The sequence below is a fragment of the Columba livia genome, chromosome 27 (assembly GCF_036013475.1).
Source record: "Columba livia isolate bColLiv1 breed racing homer chromosome 27, bColLiv1.pat.W.v2, whole genome shotgun sequence".
In the NCBI taxonomy this organism is placed as follows: Eukaryota; Metazoa; Chordata; class Aves; order Columbiformes; family Columbidae; genus Columba; species Columba livia.
Window position 1 is genome coordinate 4,639,723 of NC_088628.1, and position 17,317 is coordinate 4,657,039.

Here is a 17,317-nt window from a genome sequence, read left to right on the forward strand (position 1 = left end):
AAAGCAAGGCAAGGCAAGGTAAGGCAAAAAGGGCAAAGCAAGGCAAGGCAGAGAAGGCAAAAAGGCAAAGCAAGGCAAGGCAAGGCAAAAGGAAAAAGCAAGGCAAGCCTAGGCAAAAGGGCAAAGCAAGGTAAGGCAAGGCAAGGCAAAACAGCAAAGCAAGGCAAGGCAAGGCAAAAGGGCAAAGGAAGGTAAGGCAAGGCAAGGGAAAAGGGTAAAGCAAGGCAACGCAAGACAAGGCAAGGCAAAAGTGGAAACCAAGGCAAGGCAAGGGAGGCAAAGGGGCAAAGCAAGGCAAGGCAAGGCAAAAGGAGAAAGCAAGGCAACGCAAGACAAGGCAAGGCAAAAGTGCAAACCAAGGCAAGGCAAGGGAGGCAAAGGGGCAAAGCAAGGCAAGGCAAGGCAAAAAGGAGAAAGCAAGGCAAGGGTAGGCGACAGGGCAAAGCAAGGCAAGACAAGGCAAGTCAAAAGGGGAAAGCAAGGCAAGGCAAGGCAAAGGGGTAATGCAAGGCAAGGCAAGGCAAGTTAAAAGGGGAAAGAAAGGCAAGGCAAAGCAAGACAAAAGGGCAAAGCAAGGCAAGGCAAGGCAAAAGGGGAAAGCAAGGCAAGGCAAGGCAAAGGGGTAAAGCAAGGTAAGGCAAGGCAAGTTAAAAGGGGAAAGAAAGGAAAGGCAAAGCAAGACAAAAGGGCAAAACAAGGCAATGGAAGGCAAGGCAAAAGGGGAAAGCAAGGCGAGAAAAACCAAAAGGGGAAAGCAAGGCAAGTCAAGGCAAAACGGCAAAGCAAGGCAAGGCAAGGCAAAAGGGTAAAGCATGGCAAGACATATCAAGGCAAAATGGCAGAGCAAGGCAAGGCAGGGAAGGCAGAACGGCAAAGCAAGGCAAGGCAAGGCAAAAGGAGAAAGCAAGGCAAGGCTACGCAAAAGGGCAAAGTAAGGCAAGGGAACGCAAAATGGCAAAGCAAGGCAAGGCAAGGCAAGGCAAAAGGGTAGAGCAAAGCAAGGCAAGGGAAAAGGGTAAAGCAAGGCAAGGCAAGGCAAAAGGGCAAAGCAAGACAAGGCAAGGCAAAAGGGCAATGCAAGGCAAGACAAGTCAAGGCAAAACAGCAAAGCAAGGCAAGGCAGGGAAGGCAAAACGGCAAAGCAAGGTAAGGCAAGGCAAAAGAGCAAAGCAAGGCAAGGCAAGGCAAAGGGGTAAGGCAAGGCAAGACAAGGCAAGGCAAAGGGCAAAGCAAGGCAAGACAAGGTAAGGCAAAAAGGGCAAAGCAATGCAAGGCAAGGCAAAAGGGGAAAGCAAGGCAAGGCAAGGCAAGGGAAAAGGGCAAGGCAAGGCAAAAGGGCAAAGCAAGGCAAGGCAAGGAAAGGCAAAAGGGAAAAGCAAGGCAAGGCAAGGCATTGCAAAAGGGCAAAGCAAGGCAAGGCAAGGCAAAAGGGTAAAGCAAGGCAAAGGAAGGCATGGCAAAACGGCAAGGCAAGTCAAGGCAAAACGGCAAAGAAAGGTAAGGGAAAGCAAGGCAAAAGGGCAAAGCAAGGCAAGGCAAGGCAAAAGGGCAAAGCAAGGCAAGGCAAGGCAAAAGGGTAAAGCAAGGCAAGGCAAAGCTAAGTGATAAAACAAGGCAAGGCAAGGCAAAAGGACAAAGAAAGGCAAGGCAAGGCATGGCAAAAGGGCAAAGCAAGGCAAGGCAAGGTAAAACGGTAAAGCAAGGCAAGGCAAGGCAAGGCAAAACGGCCAGGAAAGGCAATGCAAAAGGGCAAAGCAAGGCAAGGCAAGGCAAAAGGGCAAAGCAAGGCAAGGCAAGGCAAAAGGGGAATGCAAGGCAAGGCAAAAGGGCAAAGCAAGGCAAGGCAAGGCAAAAGAGCAAAGCAAGGCAAGGCAAGGCAAAGGGGTAAAGCAAGGCGAGGAAAGGCAATGCAAAAGGGAATAGCAAGGCAAGACAAGGCAAGGCAAAAGGGCAAAGCAAGGCAAGGCAAGGTAAGGCAAAAAGGGCAAAGCAAGGCAAGGCAAGGCAAGTTAAAAGGGGACAGAAAGGCAAGACAAAGCACGAGAAAAGGGCAAAGCAAGGCAAGGCAAGGCAAGGCTAGGCAAAACGGCAAAGCAAGGCAAGACAAATCAAGGTAAAAAGGCAAAGCAAGGCAAGGCAGGGAAGGCAGAAAGGCAAAGCAAGGCAAGGCAAAACAAAAGGAGAAAGCAAGGCAAGGCTAGGCAAAAGGGCAAAGCAAGGCAAGGGAATGCAAAACGGCAAAGCAAGGCAAGGCAAGGCAAAAGGGTAGAGCAAGGCAAGGCAAGGGAAAAGGGTAAAGCAAGGCAAGGCAAGGCAAAAGGGCAAAGCAAGGCAAGGCAAGGCAAAAGGGGAATGCAAGGCAAGGCAAGTCAAGGCAAAACAGCAAAGCAAGGCAAGGCAGGGAAGGCAAAACGGCAAAGCAAGGCAAGGCAAGGCAAAAGGAGAAAGCAAGGCAAGGCAAGGTAAGGCAAAAAGGGCAAAGCAAGGCAAGGCAAGGCAAGTTAAAAGGGGACAGAAAGGCAAGACAAAGCACGAGAAAAGGGCAAAGCAAGGCAAGGCAAGGCAAGGCTAGGCAAAACGGCAAAGCAAGGCAAGACAAATCAAGGTAAAAAGGCAAAGCAAGGCAAGGCAGGGAAGGCAGAAAGGCAAAGCAAGGCAAGGCAAAACAAAAGGAGAAAGCAAGGCAAGGCTAGGCAAAAGGGCAAAGCAAGGCAAGGGAATGCAAAACGGCAAAGCAAGGCAAGGCAAGGCAAAAGGGTAGAGCAAGGCAAGGCAAGGGAAAAGGGTAAAGCAAGGCAAGGCAAGGCAAAAGGGCAAAGCAAGGCAAGGCAAGGCAAAAGGGGAATGCAAGGCAAGGCAAGTCAAGGCAAAACAGCAAAGCAAGGCAAGGCAGGGAAGGCAAAACGGCAAAGCAAGGCAAGGCAAGGCAAAAGGAGAAAGCAAGGCAAGGCATGGCAAAAGGGCAACCCAAGGCAAGGGAATGCAAAACGGCAAAGCAAGGCAAGGCAAGGCAAAAGGGTAGAGCAAGGCAAGGCAAGGGAAAAGGGTAAAGCAAGGCAAGGCAAAAGGGCAAAGCAAGGCAAGGCAAGGCAAAAGAGCAAAGCAAGGCAAGGCAAGGCAAAGGGGTAAAGCAAGGCGAGGAAAGGCAATGCAAAAGGGAATAGCAAGGCAAGACAAGGCAAGGCAAAAGGGCAAAGCAAGGCAAGGCAAGGTAAGGCAAAAAGGGCAAAGCAAGGCAAGGCAGAGAAGGCAAAAAGGCAAAGCAAGGCAAGGCAAGGCAAAAGGAAAAAGCAAGGCAAGCCTAGGCAAAAGGGCAAAGCAAGGTAAGGCAAGGCAAGGCAAAACAGCAAAGCAAGGCAAGGCAAGGCAAAAGGGCAAAGGAAGGTAAGGCAAGGCAAGGGAAAAGGGTAAAGCAAGGCAACGCAAGACAAGGCAAGGCAAAAGTGCATACCAAGGCAAGGCAAGGGAGGCAAAGGGGCAAAGCAAGGCAAGGCAAGGCAAAAGGAGAAAGCAAGGCAACGCAAGACAAGGCAAGGCAAAAGTGCAAACCAAGGCAAGGCAAGGGAGGCAAAGGGGCAAAGCAAGGCAAGGCAAGGCAAAAAGGAGAAAGCAAGGCAAGGGTAGGCGACAGGGCAAAGCAAGGCAAGACAAGGCAAGTCAAAAGGGGAAAGCAAGGCAAGGCAAGGCAAAGGGGTAATGCAAGGCAAGGCAAGGCAAGTTAAAAGGGGAAAGAAAGGCAAGGCAAAGCAAGACAAAAGGGCAAAGCAAGGCAAGGCAAGGCAAAAGGGGAAAGCAAGGCCAGGCAAGGCAAAGGGGTAAAGCAAGGTAAGGCAAGGCAAGTTAAAAGGGGAAAGAAAGGAAAGGCAAAGCAAGACAAAAGGGCAAAACAAGGCAATGGAAGGCAAGGCAAAAGGGGAAAGCAAGGCGAGAAAAAGCAAAAGGGGAAAGCAAGGCAAGTCAAGGCAAAACGGCAAAGCAAGGCAAGGCAAGGCAAAAGGGTAAAGCATGGCAAGACATATCAAGGCAAAACGGCAGAGCAAGGCAAGGCAGGGAAGGCAGAACGGCAAAGCAAGGCAAGGCAAGGCAAAAGGAGAAAGCAAGGCAAGGCTACGCAAAAGGGCAAAGCAAGGCAAGGGAACGCAAAATGGCAAAGCAAGGCAAGGCAAGGCAAGGCAAAAGGGTAGAGCAAAGCAAGGCAAGGGAAAAGGGTAAAGCAAGGCAAGGCAAGGCAAAAGGGCAAAGCAAGGCAAGGCAAGGCAAAAGGGCAATGCAAGGCAAGACAAGTCAAGGCAAAACAGCAAAGCAAGGCAAGGCAGGGAAGGCAAAACGGCAAAGCAAGGCAAGGCAAAAGAGCAAAGCAAGGCAAGGCAAGGCAAAGGGGTAAGGCAAGGCAAGACAAGGCAAGGCAAAAGGGCAAAGCAAGGCAAGACAAGGTAAGGCAAAAAGGGCAAAGCAAGGCAAGGCAAGGCAAAAGGGGAAAGCAAGGCAAGGCAAGGCAAGGGAAAAGGGCAAGGCAAGGCAAAAGGGCAAAGCAAGGCAAGGCAAGGAAAGGCAAAAGGGAAAAGCAAGGCAAGGCAAGGCATTGCAAAAGGGCAAAGCAAGGCAAGGCAAGGCAAAAGGGTAAAGCAAGGCAAAGGAAGGCATGGCAAAACGGCAAGGCAAGTCAAGGCAAAACGGCAAAGAAAGGTAAGGGAAAGCAAGGCAAAAGGGCAAAGCAAGGCAAGGCAAGGCAAAAGGGCAAAGCAAGGCAAGGCAAGGCAAAAGGGCAAAGCAAGGCAAGGCAAGGCAAAAGGGTAAAGCAAGGCAAGGCAAAGCTAAGTGATAAAACAAGGCAAGGCAAGGCAAAAGGACAAAGAAAGGCAAGGCAAGGCATGGCAAAACGGCAAAGCAAGGCAAGGCAAGGTAAAACGGTAAAGCAAGGCAAGGCAAGGCAAGGCAAAACGGCCAAGAAAGGCAATGCAAAAGGGAAAGCAAGGCAAGGCAAGGCAAAAGGGCAAAGCAACGCAAGGGAATGCAAAATGGCAATGCAAGGCAAGGCAAGGCAAAAGGGTATAGCAGGGCAAAGCGAGGGAAAAGGATAAAGCAAGGCAAGGGAAGGCAAAAGGGCAAAGCAAGGCAAGGCAAGGCAAGTTAAAAGGGGAAAGAAAGGCAAGACAAAGCACGAGAAAAGGGCAAAGCAAGGCAAGGCAAGGCACGGCTAGGCAAAATGACAAAGCAAGGCAAGACAAATCAAGGCAAAAAGGCAAAGCAAGGCAAGGCAGGGAAGGCAGAAAGGCAAAGCAAGGCAAGGCAAAACAAAAGGAGAAAGCAAGGCAAGGCTAGGCAAAAGGGCAAAGCAAGGCAAGGGAATGCAAAACGGCAAAGCAAGGCAAGGCAAGGCAAAAGGGTAGAGCAAGGCAAGGCAAGGCAAAAGGGCGAAGCAAGGCAAGGCAAGGCAAAAGGGCAAAGCAAGGCAAGGCAAGGCAAAAGGGCAAAGCAAGGCAAGGCAAGGCAAAAGGGGAATGCAAGGCAAGGCAATTCAAGGCAAAACAGCAAAGCAAGGCAAGGCAGGGAAGGCAAAACGGCAAAGCAAGGCAAGGCAAGGCAAAAGGAGAAAGCAAGGCAAGGCTAGGCAAAAGGGCGAAGCAAGGCAAGGGAATGCAAAACGGCAAAGCAAGGCAAGGCAAGGCAAAAGGGTAGAGCAAGGCAAGGCAAGGGAAAAGGGTAAAGCAAGGCAAGGCAAAAGGGCAAAGCAAGGCAAGGCAAGGCAAAAGAGCAAAGCAAGGCAAGGCAAGGCAAAGGGGTAAAGCAAGGCGAGGAAAGGCAATGCAAAAGGGAATAGCAAGGCAAGACAAGGCAAGGCAAAAGGGCAAAGCAAGGCAAGGCAAGGTAAGGCAAAAAGGGCAAAGCAAGGCAAGGCAAGGGAAAAGGAAAAAGCAAGGCAAGCCTAGGCAAAAGGGCAAAGCAAGGTAAGGCAAGGCAAGGCAAAACAGCAAAGCAAGGCAAGGCAAGGCAAAAGGGCAAAGGAAGGTAAGGCAAGGCAAGGGAAAAGGGTAAAGCAAGGCAACGCAAGACAAGGCAAGGCAAAAGTGGAAACCAAGGCAAGGCAAGGGAGGCAAAGGGGCAAAGCAAGGCAAGGCAAGGGAAAAAGGAGAAAGCAAGGCAAGGGTAGCGAAAGGGCAAAGCAAGGCAAGGCAAGGCAAGATAAAAGGGGAAAGCAAGGCAAGGCAAGGCATAGGGGTAAAGCAAGGCAAGGCAAGGAAAGTTAAAAGGGGAAAGAAAGGCAAGGCAAAGCAAGACAAAAGGGCAAAGCAAGGCAAGGCAAGGCAAGGCAAGGCAAAAGGAGAAAGCAAGGCAAGGCTAGGCAAAAGGGCAAAGCAAGGCAAGGGAATGCAAAAAGGCAAAGCAAGGCAAGGCAAGGCAAAAGGGTAGAGCAAGGCAAGGCAAGGGAAAAGGGTAAAGCAAGGCAAGGCAAAAGGGCAAAGCAAGGCAAGGCAAGGCAAAAGAGCAAAGCAAGGCAAGGCAAGGCAAAGGGGTAAAGCAAGGCGAGGAAAGGCAATGCAAAAGGGAATAGCAAGGCAAGACAAGGCAAGGCAAAAGGGCAAAGAAAGGCAAGGCAAGGCATGGCAAAACGGCAAAGCAAGGCAAGGCAAGGTAAAACGGTAAAGCAAGGCAAGGCAAGGCAAGGCAAAACGGCCAGGAAAGGCAATGCAAAAGGGCAAAGCAAGGCAAGGCAAGGCAAAAGGGCAAAGCAACGCAAGGGAATGCAAAATGGCAATGCAAGGCAAGGCAAGGCAAAAGGGTATAGCAGGGCAAAGCGAGGGAAAAGGATAAAGCAAGGCAAGGGAAGGCAAAAGGGCAAAGCAAGGCAAGGCAAGGCAAGTTAAAAGGGGAAAGAAAGGCAAGACAAAGCACGAGAAAAGGGCAAAGCAAGGCAAGGCAAGGCAAGGCTAGGCAAAACGGCAAAGCAAGGCAAGACAAATCAAGGCAAAAAGGCAAAGCAAGGCAAGGCAGGGAAGGCAGAAAGGCAAAGCAAGGCAAGGCAAAACAAAAGGAGAAAGCAAGGCAAGGCTAGGCAAAAGGGCAAAGCAAGGCAAGGGAATGCAAAACGGCAAAGCAAGGCAAGGCAAGGCAAAAGGGTAGAGCAAGGCAAGGCAAGGGAAAAGGGTAAAGCAAGGCAAGGCAAGGCAAAAGGGCAAAGCAAGGCAAGGCAAGGCAAAAGGGGAATGCAAGGCAAGGCAATTCAAGGCAAAACAGCAAAGCAAGGCAAGGCAGGGAAGGCAAAAAGGCAAAGCAAGGCAAGGCAAGGCAAAAGGAGAAAGCAAGGCAAGGCATGGCAAAAGGGCAAAGCAAGGCAAGGGAATGCAAAACGGCAAAGCAAGGCAAGGCAAGGCAAAAGGGTAGAGCAAGGCAAGGGAAAAGGGTAAAGCAAGGCAAGGCAAAAGGGCAAAGCAAGGCAAGGCAAGGCAAAAGAGCAAAGCAAGGCAAGGCAAGGCAAAGGGGTAAAGCAAGGCGAGGAAAGGCAATGCAAAAGGGAATAGCAAGGCAAGACAAGGCAAGGCAAAAGGGCAAAGCAAGGCAAGGCAAGGTAAGGCAAAAAGGGCAAAGCAAGGCAAGGCAGAGAAGGCAAAAAGGCAAAGCAAGGCAAGGCAAGGCAAAAGGAAAAAGCAAGGCAAGCCTAGGCAAAAGGGCAAAGCAAGGTAAGGCAAGGCAAGGCAAAACAGCAAAGCAAGGCAAGGCAAGGCAAAAGGGCAAAGGAAGGTAAGGCAAGGCAAGGGAAAAGGGTAAAGCAAGGCAACGCAAGACAAGGCAAGGCAAAAGTGGAAACCAAGGCAAGGCAAGGGAGGCAAAGGGGCAAAGCAAGGCAAGGCAAGGCAAAAGGAGAAAGCAAGGCAACGCAAGACAAGGCAAGGCAAAAGTGCAAACCAAGGCAAGGCAAGGGAGGCAAAGGGGCAAAGCAAGGCAAGGCAAGGCAAAAAGGAGAAAGCAAGGCAAGGGTAGGCGACAGGGCAAAGCAAGGCAAGACAAGGCAAGTCAAAAGGGGAAAGCAAGGCAAGGCAAGGCAAAGGGGTAATGCAAGGCAAGGCAAGGCAAGTTAAAAGGGGAAAGAAAGGCAAGGCAAAGCAAGACAAAAGGGCAAAGCAAGGCAAGGCAAGGCAAAAGGGGAAAGCAAGGCAAGGCAAGGCAAAGGGGTAAAGCAAGGTAAGGCAAGGCAAGTTAAAAGGGGAAAGAAAGGAAAGGCAAAGCAAGACAAAAGGGCAAAACAAGGCAATGGAAGGCAAGGCAAAAGGGGAAAGCAAGGCGAGAAAAACCAAAAGGGGAAAGCAAGGCAAGTCAATGCAAAACGGCAAAGCAAGGCAAGGCAAGGCAAAAGGGTAAAGCATGGCAAGACATATCAAGGCAAAATGGCAGAGCAAGGCAAGGCAGGGAAGGCAGAACGGCAAAGCAAGGCAAGGCAAGGCAAAAGGAGAAAGCAAGGCAAGGCTACGCAAAAGGGCAAAGTAAGGCAAGGGAACGCAAAATGGCAAAGCAAGGCAAGGCAAGGCAAGGCAAAAGGGTAGAGCAAAGCAAGGCAAGGGAAAAGGGTAAAGCAAGGCAAGGCAAGGCAAAAGGGCAAAGCAAGACAAGGCAAGGCAAAAGGGCAATGCAAGGCAAGACAAGTCAAGGCAAAACAGCAAAGCAAGGCAAGGCAGGGAAGGCAAAACGGCAAAGCAAGGTAAGGCAAGGCAAAAGAGCAAAGCAAGGCAAGGCAAGGCAAAGGGGTAAGGCAAGGCAAGACAAGGCAAGGCAAAGGGCAAAGCAAGGCAAGACAAGGTAAGGCAAAAAGGGCAAAGCAATGCAAGGCAAGGCAAAAGGGGAAAGCAAGGCAAGGCAAGGCAAGGGAAAAGGGCAAGGCAAGGCAAAAGGGCAAAGCAAGGCAAGGCAAGGAAAGGCAAAAGGGAAAAGCAAGGCAAGGCAAGGCATTGCAAAAGGGCAAAGCAAGGCAAGGCAAGGCAAAAGGGTAAAGCAAGGCAAAGGAAGGCATGGCAAAACGGCAAGGCAAGTCAAGGCAAAACGGCAAAGAAAGGTAAGGGAAAGCAAGGCAAAAGGGCAAAGCAAGGCAAGGCAAGGCAAAAGGGCAAAGCAAGGCAAGGCAAGGCAAAAGGGTAAAGCAAGGCAAGGCAAAGCTAAGTGATAAAACAAGGCAAGGCAAGGCAAAAGGACAAAGAAAGGCAAGGCAAGGCATGGCAAAAGGGCAAAGCAAGGCAAGGCAAGGTAAAACGGTAAAGCAAGGCAAGGCAAGGCAAGGCAAAACGGCCAGGAAAGGCAATGCAAAAGGGCAAAGCAAGGCAAGGCAAGGCAAAAGGGCAAAGCAACGCAAGGGAATGCAAAATGGCAATGCAAGGCAAGGCAAGGCAAAAGGGTATAGCAGGGCAAAGCGAGGGAAAAGGATAAAGCAAGGCAAGGGAAGGCAAAAGGGCAAAGCAAGGCAAGGCAAGTTAAAAGGGGAAAGAAAGGCAAGACAAAGCACGAGAAAAGGGCAAAGCAAGGCAAGGCAAGGCAAGGCTAGGCAAAATGGCAAAGCAAGGCAAGACAAATCAAGGCAAAAAGGCAAAGCAAGGCAAGGCAGGGAAGGCAGAAAGGCAAAGCAAGGCAAGGCAAAACAAAAGGAGAAAGCAAGGCAAGGCTAGGCAAAAGGGCAAAGCAAGGCAAGGGAATGCAAAACGGCAAAGCAAGGCAAGGCAAGGCAAAAGGGTAGAGCAAGGCAAGGCAAGGCAAAAGGGCGAAGCAAGGCAAGGCAAGGCAAAAGGGCAAAGCAAGGCAAGGCAAGGCAAAAGGGCAAAGCAAGGCAAGGCAAGGCAAAAGGGGAATGCAAGGCAAGGCAATTCAAGGCAAAACAGCAAAGCAAGGCAAGGCAGGGAAGGCAAAACGGCAAAGCAAGGCAAGGCAAGGCAAAAGGAGAAAGCAAGGCAAGGCTAGGCAAAAGGGCAAAGCAAGGCAAGGGAATGCAAAACGGCAAAGCAAGGCAAGGCAAGGCAAAAGGGTAGAGCAAGGCAAGGCAAGGGAAAAGGGTAAAGCAAGGCAAGGCAAAAGGGCAAAGCAAGGCAAGGCAAGGCAAAAGAGCAAAGCAAGGCAAGGCAAGGCAAAGGGGTAAAGCAAGGCGAGGAAAGGCAATGCAAAAGGGAATAGCAAGGCAAGACAAGGCAAGGCAAAAGGGCAAAGCAAGGCAAGGCAAGGTAAGGCAAAAAGGGCAAAGCAAGGCAAGGCAAGGCAAGTTAAAAGGGGACAGAAAGGCAAGACAAAGCACGAGAAAAGGGCAAAGCAAGGCAAGGCAAGGCAAGGCTAGGCAAAACGGCAAAGCAAGGCAAGACAAATCAAGGTAAAAAGGCAAAGCAAGGCAAGGCAGGGAAGGCAGAAAGGCAAAGCAAGGCAAGGCAAAACAAAAGGAGAAAGCAAGGCAAGGCTAGGCAAAAGGGCAAAGCAAGGCAAGGGAATGCAAAACGGCAAAGCAAGGCAAGGCAAGGCAAAAGGGTAGAGCAAGGCAAGGCAAGGGAAAAGGGTAAAGCAAGGCAAGGCAAGGCAAAAGGGCAAAGCAAGGCAAGGCAAGGCAAAAGGGGAATGCAAGGCAAGGCAAGTCAAGGCAAAACAGCAAAGCAAGGCAAGGCAGGGAAGGCAAAACGGCAAAGCAAGGCAAGGCAAGGCAAAAGGAGAAAGCAAGGCAAGGCATGGCAAAAGGGCAACCCAAGGCAAGGGAATGCAAAACGGCAAAGCAAGGCAAGGCAAGGCAAAAGGGTAGAGCAAGGCAAGGCAAGGGAAAAGGGTAAAGCAAGGCAAGGCAAAAGGGCAAAGCAAGGCAAGGCAAGGCAAAAGAGCAAAGCAAGGCAAGGCAAGGCAAAGGGGTAAAGCAAGGCGAGGAAAGGCAATGCAAAAGGGAATAGCAAGGCAAGACAAGGCAAGGCAAAAGGGCAAAGCAAGGCAAGGCAAGGTAAGGCAAAAAGGGCAAAGCAAGGCAAGGCAGAGAAGGCAAAAAGGCAAAGCAAGGCAAGGCAAGGCAAAAGGAAAAAGCAAGGCAAGCCTAGGCAAAAGGGCAAAGCAAGGTAAGGCAAGGCAAGGCAAAACAGCAAAGCAAGGCAAGGCAAGGCAAAAGGGCAAAGGAAGGTAAGGCAAGGCAAGGGAAAAGGGTAAAGCAAGGCAACGCAAGACAAGGCAAGGCAAAAGTGCATACCAAGGCAAGGCAAGGGAGGCAAAGGGGCAAAGCAAGGCAAGGCAAGGCAAAAGGAGAAAGCAAGGCAACGCAAGACAAGGCAAGGCAAAAGTGCAAACCAAGGCAAGGCAAGGGAGGCAAAGGGGCAAAGCAAGGCAAGGCAAGGCAAAAAGGAGAAAGCAAGGCAAGGGTAGGCGACAGGGCAAAGCAAGGCAAGACAAGGCAAGTCAAAAGGGGAAAGCAAGGCAAGGCAAGGCAAAGGGGTAATGCAAGGCAAGGCAAGGCAAGTTAAAAGGGGAAAGAAAGGCAAGGCAAAGCAAGACAAAAGGGCAAAGCAAGGCAAGGCAAGGCAAAAGGGGAAAGCAAGGCCAGGCAAGGCAAAGGGGTAAAGCAAGGTAAGGCAAGGCAAGTTAAAAGGGGAAAGAAAGGAAAGGCAAAGCAAGACAAAAGGGCAAAACAAGGCAATGGAAGGCAAGGCAAAAGGGGAAAGCAAGGCGAGAAAAACCAAAAGGGGAAAGCAAGGCAAGTCAAGGCAAAACGGCAAAGCAAGGCAAGGCAAGGCAAAAGGGTAAAGCATGGCAAGACATATCAAGGCAAAACGGCAGAGCAAGGCAAGGCAGGGAAGGCAGAACGGCAAAGCAAGGCAAGGCAAGGCAAAAGGAGAAAGCAAGGCAAGGCTACGCAAAAGGGCAAAGCAAGGCAAGGGAACGCAAAATGGCAAAGCAAGGCAAGGCAAGGCAAGGCAAAAGGGTAGAGCAAAGCAAGGCAAGGGAAAAGGGTAAAGCAAGGCAAGGCAAGGCAAAAGGGCAAAGCAAGGCAAGGCAAGGCAAAAGGGCAATGCAAGGCAAGACAAGTCAAGGCAAAACAGCAAAGCAAGGCAAGGCAGGGAAGGCAAAACGGCAAAGCAAGGCAAGGCAAAAGAGCAAAGCAAGGCAAGGCAAGGCAAAGGGGTAAGGCAAGGCAAGACAAGGCAAGGCAAAAGGGCAAAGCAAGGCAAGACAAGGTAAGGCAAAAAGGGCAAAGCAAGGCAAGGCAAGGCAAAAGGGGAAAGCAAGGCAAGGCAAGGCAAGGGAAAAGGGCAAGGCAAGGCAAAAGGGCAAAGCAAGGCAAGGCAAGGAAAGGCAAAAGGGAAAAGCAAGGCAAGGCAAGGCATTGCAAAAGGGCAAAGCAAGGCAAGGCAAGGCAAAAGGGTAAAGCAAGGCAAAGGAAGGCATGGCAAAACGGCAAGGCAAGTCAAGGCAAAACGGCAAAGAAAGGTAAGGGAAAGCAAGGCAAAAGGGCAAAGCAAGGCAAGGCAAGGCAAAAGGGCAAAGCAAGGCAAGGCAAGGCAAAAGGGCAAAGCAAGGCAAGGCAAGGCAAAAGGGTAAAGCAAGGCAAGGCAAGGTAAGGCAAAAAGGGCAAAGCAAGGCAAGGCAGAGAAGGCAAAAAGGCAAAGCAAGGCAAGGCAAGGCAAAAGGAAAAAGCAAGGCAAGCCTAGGCAAAAGGGCAAAGCAAGGTAAGGCAAGGCAAGGCAAAACAGCAAAGCAAGGCAAGGCAAGGCAAAAGGGCAAAGGAAGGTAAGGCAAGGCAAGGGAAAAGGGTAAAGCAAGGCAACGCAAGACAAGGCAAGGCAAAAGTGGAAACCAAGGCAAGGCAAGGGAGGCAAAGGGGCAAAGCAAGGCAAGGCAAGGCAAAAGGAGAAAGCAAGGCAACGCAAGACAAGGCAAGGCAAAAGTGCAAACCAAGGCAAGGCAAGGGAGGCAAAGGGGCAAAGCAAGGCAAGGCAAGGCAAAAAGGAGAAAGCAAGGCAAGGGTAGGCGACAGGGCAAAGCAAGGCAAGACAAGGCAAGTCAAAAGGGGAAAGCAAGGCAAGGCAAGGCAAAGGGGTAATGCAAGGCAAGGCAAGGCAAGTTAAAAGGGGAAAGAAAGGCAAGGCAAAGCAAGACAAAAGGGCAAAGCAAGGCAAGACAAGGCAAGTCAAAAGGGGAAAGCAAGGCAAGGCAAGGCAAAGGGGTAATGCAAGGCAAGGCAAGGCAAGTTAAAAGGGGAAAGAAAGGCAAGGCAAAGCAAGACAAAAGGGCAAAGCAAGGCAAGGCAAGGCAAAAGGGGAAAGCAAGGCAAGGCAAGGCAAAGGGGTAAAGCAAGGTAAGGCAAGGCAAGTTAAAAGGGGAAAGAAAGGAAAGGCAAAGCAAGACAAAAGGGCAAAACAAGGCAATGGAAGGCAAGGCAAAAGGGGAAAGCAAGGCGAGAAAAACCAAAAGGGGAAAGCAAGGCAAGTCAAGGCAAAACGGCAAAGCAAGGCAAGGCAAGGCAAAAGGGTAAAGCATGGCAAGACATATCAAGGCAAAACGGCAGAGCAAGGCAAGGCAGGGAAGGCAGAACGGCAAAGCAAGGCAAGGCAAGGCAAAAGGAGAAAGCAAGGCAAGGCTACGCAAAAGGGCAAAGTAAGGCAAGGGAACGCAAAATGGCAATGCAAGGCAAGGCAAGGCAAAAGGGTATAGCAGGGCAAAGCGAGGGAAAAGGATAAAGCAAGGCAAGGGAAGGCAAAAGGGCAAAGCAAGGCAAGGCAAGGCAAGTTAAAAGGGGAAAGAAAGGCAAGACAAAGCACGAGAAAAGGGCAAAGCAAGGCAAGGCAAGGCACGGCTAGGCAAAATGACAAAGCAAGGCAAGACAAATCAAGGCAAAAAGGCAAAGCAAGGCAAGGCAGGGAAGGCAGAAAGGCAAAGCAAGGCAAGGCAAAACAAAAGGAGAAAGCAAGGCAAGGCTAGGCAAAAGGGCAAAGCAAGGCAAGGGAATGCAAAACGGCAAAGCAAGGCAAGGCAAGGCAAAAGGGTAGAGCAAGGCAAGGCAAGGCAAAAGGGCGAAGCAAGGCAAGGCAAGGCAAAAGGGCAAAGCAAGGCAAGGCAAGGCAAAAGGGCAAAGCAAGGCAAGGCAAGGCAAAAGGGGAATGCAAGGCAAGGCAATTCAAGGCAAAACAGCAAAGCAAGGCAAGGCAGGGAAGGCAAAACGGCAAAGCAAGGCAAGGCAAGGCAAAAGGAGAAAGCAAGGCAAGGCTAGGCAAAAGGGCGAAGCAAGGCAAGGGAATGCAAAACGGCAAAGCAAGGCAAGGCAAGGCAAAAGGGTAGAGCAAGGCAAGGCAAGGGAAAAGGGTAAAGCAAGGCAAGGCAAAAGGGCAAAGCAAGGCAAGGCAAGGCAAAAGAGCAAAGCAAGGCAAGGCAAGGCAAAGGGGTAAAGCAAGGCGAGGAAAGGCAATGCAAAAGGGAATAGCAAGGCAAGACAAGGCAAGGCAAAAGGGCAAAGCAAGGCAAGGCAAGGTAAGGCAAAAAGGGCAAAGCAAGGCAAGGCAAGGGAAAAGGAAAAAGCAAGGCAAGCCTAGGCAAAAGGGCAAAGCAAGGTAAGGCAAGGCAAGGCAAAACAGCAAAGCAAGGCAAGGCAAGGCAAAAGGGCAAAGGAAGGTAAGGCAAGGCAAGGGAAAAGGGTAAAGCAAGGCAACGCAAGACAAGGCAAGGCAAAAGTGGAAACCAAGGCAAGGCAAGGGAGGCAAAGGGGCAAAGCAAGGCAAGGCAAGGGAAAAAGGAGAAAGCAAGGCAAGGGTAGCGAAAGGGCAAAGCAAGGCAAGGCAAGGCAAGATAAAAGGGGAAAGCAAGGCAAGGCAAGGCATAGGGGTAAAGCAAGGCAAGGCAAGGAAAGTTAAAAGGGGAAAGAAAGGCAAGGCAAAGCAAGACAAAAGGGCAAAGCAAGGCAAGGCAAGGCAAGGCAAGGCAAAAGGAGAAAGCAAGGCAAGGCTAGGCAAAAGGGCAAAGCAAGGCAAGGGAATGCAAAAAGGCAAAGCAAGGCAAGGCAAGGCAAAAGGGTAGAGCAAGGCAAGGCAAGGGAAAAGGGTAAAGCAAGGCAAGGCAAAAGGGCAAAGCAAGGCAAGGCAAGGCAAAAGAGCAAAGCAAGGCAAGGCAAGGCAAAGGGGTAAAGCAAGGCGAGGAAAGGCAATGCAAAAGGGAATAGCAAGGCAAGACAAGGCAAGGCAAAAGGGCAAAGAAAGGCAAGGCAAGGCATGGCAAAACGGCAAAGCAAGGCAAGGCAAGGTAAAACGGTAAAGCAAGGCAAGGCAAGGCAAGGCAAAACGGCCAGGAAAGGCAATGCAAAAGGGCAAAGCAAGGCAAGGCAAGGCAAAAGGGCAAAGCAACGCAAGGGAATGCAAAATGGCAATGCAAGGCAAGGCAAGGCAAAAGGGTATAGCAGGGCAAAGCGAGGGAAAAGGATAAAGCAAGGCAAGGGAAGGCAAAAGGGCAAAGCAAGGCAAGGCAAGGCAAGTTAAAAGGGGAAAGAAAGGCAAGACAAAGCACGAGAAAAGGGCAAAGCAAGGCAAGGCAAGGCAAGGCTAGGCAAAATGGCAAAGCAAGGCAAGACAAATCAAGGCAAAAAGGCAAAGCAAGGCAAGGCAGGGAAGGCAGAAAGGCAAAGCAAGGCAAGGCAAAACAAAAGGAGAAAGCAAGGCAAGGCTAGGCAAAAGGGCAAAGCAAGGCAAGGGAATGCAAAACGGCAAAGCAAGGCAAGGCAAGGCAAAAGGGTAGAGCAAGGCAAGACAAGGCAAAAGGGCGAAGCAAGGCAAGGCAAGGCAAAAGGGCAAAGCAAGGCAAGGCAAGGCAAAAGGGCAAAGCAAGGCAAGGCAAGGCAAAAGGGGAATGCAAGGCAAGGCAATTCAAGGCAAAACAGCAAAGCAAGGCAAGGCAGGGAAGGCAAAACGGCAAAGCAAGGCAAGGCAAGGCAAAAGGAGAAAGCAAGGCAAGGCTAGGCAAAAGGGCGAAGCAAGGCAAGGGAATGCAAAACGGCAAAGCAAGGCAAGGCAAGGCAAAAGGGTAGAGCAAGGCAAGGCAAGGGAAAAGGGTAAAGCAAGGCAAGGCAAAAGGGCAAAGCAAGGCAAGGCAAGGCAAAAGAGCAAAGCAAGGCAAGGCAAGGCAAAGGGGTAAAGCAAGGCGAGGAAAGGCAATGCAAAAGGGAATAGCAAGGCAAGACAAGGCAAGGCAAAAGGGCAAAGCAAGGCAAGGCAAGGTAAGGCAAAAAGGGCAAAGCAAGGCAAGGCAAGGCAAAAGGAAAAAGCAAGGCAAGCCTAGGCAAAAGGGCAAAGCAAGGTAAGGCAAGGCAAGGCAAAACAGCAAAGCAAGGCAAGGCAAGGCAAAAGGGCAAAGGAAGGTAAGGCAAGGCAAGGGAAAAGGGTAAAGCAAGGCAACGCAAGACAAGGCAAGGCAAAAGTGGAAACCAAGGCAAGGCAAGGGAGGCAAAGGGGCAAAGCAAGGCAAGGCAAGGGAAAAAGGAGAAAGCAAGGCAAGGGTAGCGAAAGGGCAAAGCAAGGCAAGGCAAGGCAAGATAAAAGGGGAAAGCAAGGCAAGGCAAGGCATAGGTGTAAAGCAAGGCAAGGCAAGGAAAGTTAAAAGGGGAAAGAAAGGCAAGGCAAAGCAAGACAAAAGGGCAAAGCAAGGCAAGGCAAGGCAAGGCAAGGCAAAAGGAGAAAGCAAGGCAAGGCTAGGCAAAAGGGCAAAGCAAGGCAAGGGAATGCAAAAAGGCAAAGCAAGGCAAGGCAAGGCAAAAGGGTAGAGCAAGGCAAGGCAAGGGAAAAGGGTAAAGCAAGGCAAGGCAAAAGGGCAAAGCAAGGCAAGGCAAGGCAAAAGAGCAAAGCAAGGCAAGGCAAGGCAAAGGGGTAAAGCAAGGCGAGGAAAGGCAATGCAAAAGGGAATAGCAAGGCAAGACAAGGCAAGGCAAAAGGGCAAAGCAAGGCAAGGCAAGGTAAGGCAAAAAGGGCAAAGCAAGGCAAGGCAGAGAAGGCAAAAAGGCAAAGCAAGGCAACACAAGGCAAAAGGAAAAAGCAAGGCAAGCCTAGGCAAAAGGGCAAAGCAAGTTAAGGCAAGGCAAGGCAAAACAGCAAATCAAGGCAAGGCAAGGCAAAAGGGCAAAGGAAGGTAAGGCAAGGCAAGGGAAAAGGGTAAAGCAAGGCAACGCAAGACAAGGCAAGGCAAAAGTGCAAACCAAGGAAAGGCAAGGGAGGCAAAGGGGAAAGCAAGGCAAGGCAAGGCAAAAAGGAGAAAGCAAGGCAAGGGTAGCGAAAGGGCAAAGCAAGGCAGGGCAAGGCAAGACAAAAGGGGAAAGCAAGGCAAGCAAGGCATAGGGGTAAAGCAAGACAAG